Source organism: Nothoprocta perdicaria, unplaced genomic scaffold, assembly GCF_003342845.1.
Source record: "Nothoprocta perdicaria isolate Ctin4 unplaced genomic scaffold, notPer1 scaffold_107, whole genome shotgun sequence".
NCBI classification, from domain to species: Eukaryota; Metazoa; Chordata; class Aves; order Tinamiformes; family Tinamidae; genus Nothoprocta; species Nothoprocta perdicaria.
The window spans coordinates 1,105,121-1,115,582 of record NW_020454172.1 but is presented as its reverse complement, the minus strand read 5'-3'; positions in this window follow the sequence as shown (position 1 = coordinate 1,115,582).

Sequence of the window (10,462 nt, the reverse complement as noted above, 5' to 3'; positions counted from 1 at the left end):
TGTTTTTAATGGTTATACTGTTGCTTAAGTGCCAGTGCCTTTACTTTGCCTTTCATACTCTGTTCATTTTGCATTTTTTAAAATACATTATGGTTTTGGATAATGCTTTACTTGAAGTTGGTATCACATGCTAGTCTTCCACTTCCGAGTGAAGTGGACACTTTAATTTATGTTGAAACTGTAATGTTCTGTTTTGAGTTCGTTTTTTATGTTGAGGTACTACCCAGATCTGATGCAAGAGCTTACAGAAATCCACCCTTCAAAAAAAGAGGACCTTCTGCATGATGAGTGTAATTCTTTACTCTAAAAGTTGGCATCTTTGAGTAGGTTTTTCTTCTAACTACCATGCTACCTGATCTGGCAAAACCTAATGAACGTAGAGTCAGTGAGACGGTTGCAAGCAGATGTAATAGCCTTATGTAGAGTGAAGCAAGGATTTGTCTCCTCCAGACAGRAGGAGATTAACCCATTTGGACCCAAAGATCTGCCTTTTTTTGCCTTTTTTTGCTCTGTTGGTGTTTGCCTAACAAGCTAAACATGTTGACTTGTGTGCAGTGCCTGTAGTCCCAATGGAAAGGAAGGTCCATCTCTGAATTGTAATACAGAAATAAGGCTGTTTCTGGCTTTGTGCAGTTGTCTGACACAATTAAAAAGTTAGAGGAAAGGGACAAGTCCTTTAGAAACCAGGCCCCRTGCTGCTAGTTATGGGGCTTGTGTGGATGTGCCACTGTGTGCCATGGGGCCTGGCTTCACAACAGCTCTTGCAGGGCTCTTATAGCCATGGCCTTGATTGCCTCAAGATGGTTGTGATTGAGGTGAACCCCCAAAGGAGGGAGCAGCGATGGTGCCTCTGCAAACCTGAGATTGCTTAAAGATGAGCTTAGACTGGTCATACCTGGTGTGAATGTGGCTTGGTATTAGAGTGCCCCAAATAGTTTTGAGCATTTCATGGTTACTGCCATGCTTGGATGCAGAGTAGGAACAATACTGAAGTTATAGTAGGTAGCAATAGGAATTGCAAGGGTTGTTTTGACCATTGATGCTCATTTAAACTTTCCTTTTTCTTTGAATTTCAGGTTTTAGTCTCTGAAGGCTGTGGTGAAAAGCTGAGACACAAGTTTATATGTAGGTTTCTCTAATAATGCAGAAAGATCTGAAGTTACCAGACCCAGTGCAGGTCAGCAAGGGTCCTTCCTGCACCGCTCAGCACAAGAGCTGCTCCCTGTAAACTCGCAGTGTTCCTTCGTTTGCCATGAATGTTGTGGTGGTTGGCTCCCTGCTCAGAACATTTCGCTGTTGACCTCTAGTTTTCTTAGTAAAATCTCTCAGCACAACAATAACTTGGGCTGTAAAGAGGTTTGTTTTATAACGAAGCAGGCAATGTATGAGAGCCTTGCGGATGTTAAGAGGAGCTAGTGAGGAGCCAAACCCACACTCAGCACTTGGAGCACTTTGAATTCCAGGCGGAAGGAGAGGAATCCACTTAGACTCTCTGTCAACGTGGTATGTTGACAGATAAAGTTCACATTTGGCCAAAAAAATCTATGCATCTGACCYCTGAAATCATGTAGTTGGCAGGGAAATGCCCCTGGTGCATTTAGGATAGGATACTGAACACTTGCAAGCGGTTTTCATCTGCTTCTGCTGTCCAGCTAAAAGGCTGCCCTTTCCCTTGGGCTGCCTGTCTTGATTCAACCTCTCCTGAATATAGGATGCAATGAGTGTGCTTATGAAATTGCTTGAATGTAAATAGCACTCTATTTATATTCTATCCAGCATTTAGATCAGTAAGTCTAAAATTAAGCCTGCTGGACTGTGTTTAAGCCTAAAAGAGAAAAGGCTCATAGGCTGGAGCTATTGAAACCTCCTGTCTCCCACACCTGAGCAGTTGGCAAATTTGCCCTTAATTTGCCAGCAGTTTCAGCATAGCCAGATACTGCTTTGGCTGTTGGTAAATAAAAAATTGGGGAGAAAAAAWCAGATATCTGATCAGAAATAGCACAGTCCTGCTGTGTGTCAGTACCTGTTGTGTGCACAGGTCCAGAGTCACTCGTGCTGGTGGAGACGGTGCTGGTTGAAGGTGTGAATCAAGCCCATTGCTCCTGACTGCCACCATGTCAACCAGCCTGCAGCGTTGTAAGTGTTGGGGATGATGCCCTTGAAAAGGGGGAGGACTCTAGTTGTAAACAGCACTTGGTGGCTGGAGGGCTCTGTGTAAATATTAGCTCAGGGTAATGTGATGCGGTTTCTTAGAATGCTCTGAACTTGCAGATAGCCTTAGAAGCCTCAATAGCTGTTGCTGGAAAGAAAATAGTGGAGCATAGGGAGAAAGAAATAAATCTAAGGGCTGTCTGCCCTGTGTAGTGTGACCGCTTTAGCACAGGCAAGTGGCTGCTGGGCACGTTGACGTGTTTTAGGATGTGCTGGGAGGTCTTCAGGTTGTGTCATTCTGTGTAAAAGGTACCCGTGAGAGCCAAGAGCGTGTGAACGCTCTTGGGGAGAGATGGGCTGTTCCTTGGGTGTAGGCGCCACCTCCAGCCCCGGTGATTTCTTAGCCCCTGGCCTCGTTACTAATTGGATATGTGTTGTGTCACTGAATGACTGTTTGGCCCTACAATTGGGTTAGGAAATCACCTAAAGCGTAAATGTTCATGTGTGTACAGTCAATGAAATACTTGCTCTCCTTTTCTTTTTTCCAGCATTTGAAGTTACTTATTGCTCTCTGTTTTGCTTATCAGCAAAAACCCATGCAAATCACTCACTGAACTGCCATAGAGGAGAAAAATAATATTCAGGCCAGAATAAACAGTATGATTAGCAAAAGGCTCTAACTTCCATAGACATAAAGGAAACTGTGCAAGCAAGTCCCCTGAACTTTTTGTTTTGTTCCRGAGAGATTAATTTTGGTCTCCTGTTTAATTTTTGTGCTCAGCTTCTGCCTCCTCTTTGGGGCACCCTTTAGGGAAGGCTGTCTCTTCTCACCTGAGCTGGAGGTGGAACAGGACGAGTTCTCAGCTTTCCAGGTAGTTGCCTCCAGGACAGTCCCAGGAGCCCTGATGTTGGATCCAATTCCAGCTTCTCAGGATTGTGTCTTGGCCTCTYTTCTTGCTCTTGGTTTCAGCGTTCTCTGAACTCCAGAGGCATCTGTGTCATTCTGCCAGTCCTGTCCTGCTGGGAGCATTTKGAAAGCAAAGGCTGGTACCTCGTTTTCCAGATGGGTTGCAGTGATGCACGATGCCCGGATCAGGATCTGTCTATCCTTTAGGAATTGCATGTGCTATAGCGAGTTAGCTGATGCTCTTGGATCTTATAAAACAGATTTTCAGTAGTTGTAGGATAATGATAACTTTGATACGCAGTTTGATGAGGCTCACAGCTGGGGAGCATTCAGCACAGTGCTGTGGGTGAGGATACTGCAAGTGTGAGTTTTCATAATGATGATGTGAGAACATTTGAAGATGTGGTGCTAACCTCAGGGCTTTCTCTGTGTATCCTATCTGGTGTTCTGCAAGAGCCTACAACTATATCAATGTCCTATATGGGAAACTACATTTCTAGGGATCTGAGCTCTCTCCAGAGCATTTTGCTGTGTGGAGAAGAAAAACCACCTGCAGCTTTTTCCTCATAAGAGGAAGGTGTACGGTGGCATGTTCCAAGTTCCTAGCTGTCAGGGACGTAGGGGCAATAACTGCAGCAGGAAYGCTGATAGCTGGCGAGGGAAGGGAGCCCACAGCCCTGTGGCCCCAGCTTGCATCCCCCAGCTGCAGATGATCTGCTGTCCATGTCCTTTGTGCCATGTCTGTGCCTACAACAATCTTGGACAAGGAGGTGTCTCGTGTTGGCCACCCAGAATTCCAGCCTGGGAGAAGCAAAGCTAAAGGAGCTGCTGAACTTCCAGCATCTTCTGTGCTAGTCTGGGACAAGGTTGGAGCAGCTCGGCGCACTGCGGGCTCTGCACTGCAGCGGTACTTTTTCCCCTTGTCCGTCTGTAGACCAGAGTAGAGAGTCTCCAAGTGACTCATCGCTTTGGAAGAGGAGCTGGAGCAGGGGCTCTGACTTTGGCAGCCACCCTGGTGGAGAGGATTAGCTGAGCCTGGTGGGACCGCTTGTTCTGGCTGCAAGCAGTTGTGTGTGACTTCTTTGGAGAGCAGCAGCTTTACGTAGCTGGTGAACACCAAGCACCTGGGCGCCAGATGTGCGGCTGCACATGTGGCACTGCCGATGCCAGGGCCAAAGGGGCCGTGGCTGCTTAATCTCAGGTGCAAGCTCTCCTGTGTCCCGTAGTGCTTAATTGTGTCCCGTAGTGCTTAATTCAGTGTTTTCTCTTGCCTCTACACAGATTGTCTTTTCTTTAAGCTGGTTATTGAAGGAGAAAAAAGAAACATTTCTTTCTTGAAGTATATTATTTTGTAAGAAGTCCTAATTCTACATCTGGTCTCAGTCTGTCACTTCCTAAAGAGTGTTAATTTATTGACCCTGTTCCATTTGTTTTTGTTTTTATGTATATATTACATATGTATACACCCAGTGGGCCATACATTGCAAAGGCTTGGGGGGCTCTGCTTGAAYAGGACAGGGGAAATAAGGACCCGATTTGCCTTGGAGCTGCAGGGCACAAWGCAGGAGAGCCGGGGATGAGCTGGGATCGCGTGGTGCCCGAGGCCGGGGCTGCGTGTGCAGAGGCAGCACTCGTATCCCTTTGCTGCAGTAGTTGGGGTGCTGGGCTGGCTGTGTTCCTGGAGGGAAGGCTCTCTGCATGGATTAGTAGAGACGGGTAACTAAGGAGGCCCTGGGCTGTTTTAGGAGAGCTGCTTTGTCCCGCAGAGGCYCTGGGCGTTGCGGGTGCCTCGGCTTCCTGCTGCCCAGCAGGTTGCAGTGGGCTCCCATGTTCTTTCCGCTCCGCCTCGCACACGGATTGCTCCGGCGCTGCCCTAGAAGGGAGGGAGCTGGTTCTCATTAACCAAGGGAATGAGCTCACGTATTTGCACCCGTGCCAAAGCAAACGGCAGAAAGGGACCCTGTGCGGCTGCGTTCTGCAGCCCTCGCCTGGCCGTGGCCCTTGGTGCTGGCAGGGCTACCGCCCTTGGGTGCAGGAACAAGCCCTGGGCTCGGTGGYGCTACCGCGGCTGCTTTGGGAAGCTGCTCGCTCCCCGTGTCCTCGGGTGCAGGAGAGGGTACAGGCACCTACTGTGCTTATCTGGAGAGAGGAGTAAGGGATAATAAAGTTTGTATTTGGAGAGAGGAATAAGGTTATGGGAAGTGCTCCTGTGAATAAGGAGAGGGGCCGAGAAGGCCTTAACACAAATGCTCAGGTAGAAGGTTATTACAATTTAGAGGTAGAAGGTTATTACAATTTAGTCAAGTTCAAGCAAGAAAGGTTTTGTGCATCAGGTCAATCACTGAAAAGAGACCAAAATACCAGTATCAGCCTGTTGCATAGCAATTCAGGCTTCTCACTGATTCAGTTATAATAGAGGAAGACTTGAGCATCTAATCTGCTAGATGTTCACATCTTCACACACTCCTTCCCAGCACGGCTTTCCTCTAATTGCGTTGCTGGAAACCAGCAGGCCTCAGTATTTTTAGTAARAAGCTTTGCCCGGGCTCTATCATTGTGGTTTATCATGTGTGTGTTTTGCTCTGAGTAAATTATAGCTTGAATTTGCTAGATAACTAACATGGTTTTACTAACAGGAAATAGGAAATGGCAAGTTGTATTTCGTTTTGAAATAGCACCTAAGAGACCTTTTTACGAGCTCAGGTGCATCAAACTCAGCGGAAAGCATTAACAGACCATGGGCAGTGCTCATTTAAGCTGCTTTGGACAGAGCAGAGGCCAGATCTTGCAGCATTTAGTGGAATAAGAGCAGAGAGCAGCTTTTCCCCTGTTCCTAAGGACTGACCAGATCTGCYTCAGCTGGCTCCTGTTGACGTCTCCGCTCCTCCAAGCGAGGCAGCTGGTGCCATGGGTGCTTCAACAGGATTTCAAACGATATTTCAGTCCTTGTTTGTTCAGTTTTGCCACAAGTGGCCACTGGCCGCAAAAGTGAATCCCACATTTGATCTGTGTGCTGCTTTCTAGCTGGGCAGGAGAACGTGTCAAGCAAGGATGCTGGGATGGTGGTGTTAGGAATGAGCCGGGGGGGATTTGTTCATTTGTTAGTCTTTGGTATAATATTGCATGTTGGGGAAATAGAGCAATGCTGTGGTGATCTGCATGTGTGACATGGGCTTGTGCTGTGTTTAGGTGTTACTGTCAGAGCTCTTTTACATGTAAAGTTCATGTAAGACGAGTAAAACTCTCCGTAGCTGGCTCTGCACGGTGATGAGAAGTGCTAGGTCGTTTGCCCAAACACACCCAGAACACGTGGCCATCCATTAAAGTAGAATGATGCTGAACTTTGAAATCTCACAGAATCCATAATCTGGCTCCGTCGGATTTCCCAGGGATCTGAAACATGGAAGGTGGTTGTTCTGGGGCACAAGGCACAAGCCCAGAACGATGCCTTCGACAGTGGGGTGGTTTCCATCATTGGCAATTCCATGTCATCTTTGTCCTGTTGAGTCTTTAACCTGTAAATTTGCTAAACCCGTGAACAGATCCAAGATTTTTGTGAATGTCTGCTTATTGAAACTTTGCTTTTTTATGTTATTCCATAAAAGAACTAGCAAACAGTTAGGAGATGACTTAATAATTAGAAGCCATTTTTAGGTCGTACCTGGGAAGCCACAAGCTCTTGGCTTCACGCAGACCGGAAAGTGCTTTAGTGCTGCTTCGGGCAGTGCCTCTGGCCTGGCATTAGCTGCCCTGCCAGGGCTCTGCGCTCGGGCTGCGGTCGCACTTGGTGTCTCACGTGTTTCATGAGGAGCAGCTCGAGGATCAGAAAACCAGAGGGGATCAGAAGCCGTGAGATGCTGTTCTAAGCAATAAACCTACCAGGAAAAAAATCTCTGCTATTTGAAGGGGTGATAGTGCAAGAAATCTTTCTCAGGAGAGTTCTTTTTGCCCAGATTCTGTTATTCTGTTATTCCAGGAAAATCTCTTCTGCCTCTCCAGCCACACGTCTGCAGCTCTGTGCTCTCCTTCCAGCCAGGTGAGACCAACAGGCTCTTTTGGGCGGCTCTCTAAAGCAGAAATGGCACAAGCAGGATGGTGTGAGCAGGTAAATGATGTTTCTACCTAACCCATGGCTATGTTTTTTCCTCTATTTCTAGGACGATTTAGGGGCAACTCTTTTGTGGAGTGACCTAGCACAAAAGGCACCACAGGAACTGACAGCAGGTAGAAGGGGTACGGACGCCCTGTGCCCCTAAGAAACGTTCCATGGAGTGTGGTACCCAATCCTCATCCCRGGATGCAGGCGACCGCGTCTCCCGCTGTGGATGCAGGGAGGCAGCTTCCCAGGATGCCCGGAGGGAAGCACCTGCTGGCACGCTGCACGCCAACCGAAACACAAATGSTGAATGAAAGTGAGAAAGGGGTGGAAGATGAGGAAACGGTGCAGCAAAAGATTGCTGGGGACAGGAGGAGAGAGAGGCTGCTGCTTGTGGTCGTGTTTCCGCAGCACCGAGACGTGGTAGCCCTGGGGCAGAAAGCTCCAGGACCAGGTATTTGATCAGGGGCAATTGCAATCCAAAGCTGGCGAAAGAGGCAAGCATGGATGGATGGATGGCCGGCAGCAGCAACAGATGTGCTTCAAGGAGGAAAGCAAAGGTGGGAGATGTGCTTCAGGTATTCTTTAAGCTTTGGTTGGTTTGATATTTTTGTACAATTCYTGGTTCTAAATTCTTATTCTGATCCATAGATACTTTGCTTGTTTTTTAGTGGCAGGGTCCCCCTGCTTAAATTTCTGTAGGATGGTTGCAGAATGTGGTTTGAATCATTCTGTGGGGGAAGAACACTTGAAACTTGTGAGTTCGACATATCAAAGGAAGACATAAAACACTGATTTTTAAGTGCTCTTTGCCTTCAAAGAAACCAGTGTCGCTCTCTTTAGCAGGTACCTATTTCTGTATTTCTGGAATACGTGGCCCTTATTGTTTAGCTGGCCTGTTAGTAACAAAATATAGCTTAATCTGAAAAAAACAAAAGGCAAGAGGCAAGTTAGTCCAGTGGGGATGTGATGAACATAAGGTGGGTAGTGCAGGTGCCTTCAGTGAGGTCCTTTCCTGCAGGGTCTGGCTGGGAAGGCCCCAGGGGCTGCTCTCTGTCCTTTCCCAAGCACTTAGTTCTATTCTTTTCCATCTTTTCCAGCAACGGAGCTTCCCTTGTTTGGTGCAGTTGGTTTTCTAAGCTTGTCTGTGGTTTATGTTGACTTAGAGGTTGACTGCAAGTAGAATGTAGATCTGAAGCAGCCGCCTCTGGCTGGTTTGAAGAAGCTCCACGGCCCTGTTAGCGTGGCAGAAAGGGGCCAGTCCCGTGAGAACCTTTTAGCCGAGCGCGGTGCACCCTGTGCCTCTTCCTGGCAGGGGTTTCACTCTCAGCAGCTAYGCTTTGCTCTTGGGAAAACTGAAAAGCAGTGTCTGTAGAAGCACTCTGGAACATTGYATAATGCTTTTTTCAAATGGGTCTTATGAATAGAGATGTGCTAAAGAGAGCAACCATTAATTCTGCAAGACTCTGTTGTGGCCATTTTTTGCATGATGTTGAGTGTTTGTGGGTGCCTGAATACCTGATCTCTCACTATCATTGCGTTATTGATAGAGTAATTTTAAACTGTCTTGCAAATAATGGCAGTAGTGCAAATAGGTGGTGTCTGCCATTGCATTTTAATGCATTTAGGTGGTGTCTGCCATTGCATTTTAATGCATTTAGGTGGTGTCTGCCATTGCATTTTAATGCATTTWRGYGGTGTCTGCCATTGCATTTTAATGCATTTWRGYGGTGTCTGCCATTGCATTTTAATGCATTTWRGYGGTGTCTGCCATTGCATTTTAATGCATTTWRGYGGTGTCTGCCATTGCATTTTAATGCATTTTAGCGCAATAAAGAAATGCTGTCTTTATGGAAAGCTGCAGAAACAGAACAGCTTGCATGTAAAGATGAGTTCTGCAAAATCGAGGAAATTCGGCTGACCAAAACTTGTCTTTGGATGTTTCTGATGACTGATTCGAATYCTGGCTAGATCATAGGGCAGAAAAGTCCTTTGAACGTGTGGAAGCTGCATGACAGTTTGTGGGGGATTAACAGCCTGCAGAGCAAACCCAGCTTCCTGCAGAGCTGTGCACCAGCRGGCGCTGCAGCRCGGCGCTGGCGGCGGAGGGGACGGAGCCTCAGGATGTCCCTGCGGTGTCAATTCCAAGAGTCTTTATCCAGAGTAATCCACGTTAACCTTTCAGCAACATTGCCCTCATCCGAGAAGCCAAYGTAAGGTGTGTTTGAATGTATTTTGTGAAGCTTTTACGGGAATGGAGGCTGGACTGCGCCGAGGCAAAGCAGTGACCACTGTGTAAGTTGTTTCCTCTTGCTTGTCAACCACAGCCTTATCACTGCCTTTTATCTGAGGGAGGTCTCTGTCAGTGTCACACTTCTTTTTTTAATTTTCTGGCTAATAGCGTTCCCTTATAACTTCCCAAAAGCTAAAATATTTTTCAAACTTKTTTTCATTGTGGACCCCATTTTTAAGTAGAGGATTGCAGGTGACTGTTCTTTATAGCATCTTGGCAGTAAAAATGAAGCAAAAAGGTAAGTTGGTTTCCATGATGTAGATTGGACTTAGTAGCTATATAGAAATGACTGTCTGACTGGTGGGAAACCAGTTTGTACTGGTAGTTCTAGTTGTTCAATTAAAAAAAAAATGCAATTATTTGAAGGTAATATGTAAGCTGAGGACGAACTGCTATTCTTTTCTTAAGTTTGAAATTAAAACCAGCTTTTGAAGAATAATAGTCAGGGTTTAYATGGAAGAGGTGCAATTACGGGTGTCCCGAAAGTGTGGTTTGGTACTAAACTTCCAGTGAATTCAGTAGGAGGTATCTTGTGCGCATCTGAATGGGCAATGGCTGCGTGGACACTGAGATCAGAAAGATAAGAGATGATGCATTAGCAGATAACTGAGGGAGGACAGGGAGAGGGATTTCCCTTTGTTTCTGCTTTATTTATTGGGTGGTGTTAGGTGGCTGAAACSGCGCTCAGCAGGGCACGGTGACCAGAGGGGCCCTTGCCGAGTTCTCTGTAGCACAGAGAAAATTAGACCCTGTCCTAAGAACACAATAGGGACATTAAACTACAAGCTTTCTTTTTTTTAAAAACAAAAAAAAAACCCAAAACCCAACATCCTTGCATGCAAGACTTACCATATAAGACACACTTGAAGATATGAGAGCCTAGTACTCATGGAAGCTGTTAGAATGAAGATTATGTTGCTGAGAAAATTAGATCCAGATTTCTTTTTTCATACTCTTTGAGGATACTTGGACTATTTGTGCTTAAAAGCTTCGAAGTCTGGATGAGGATTCAAAT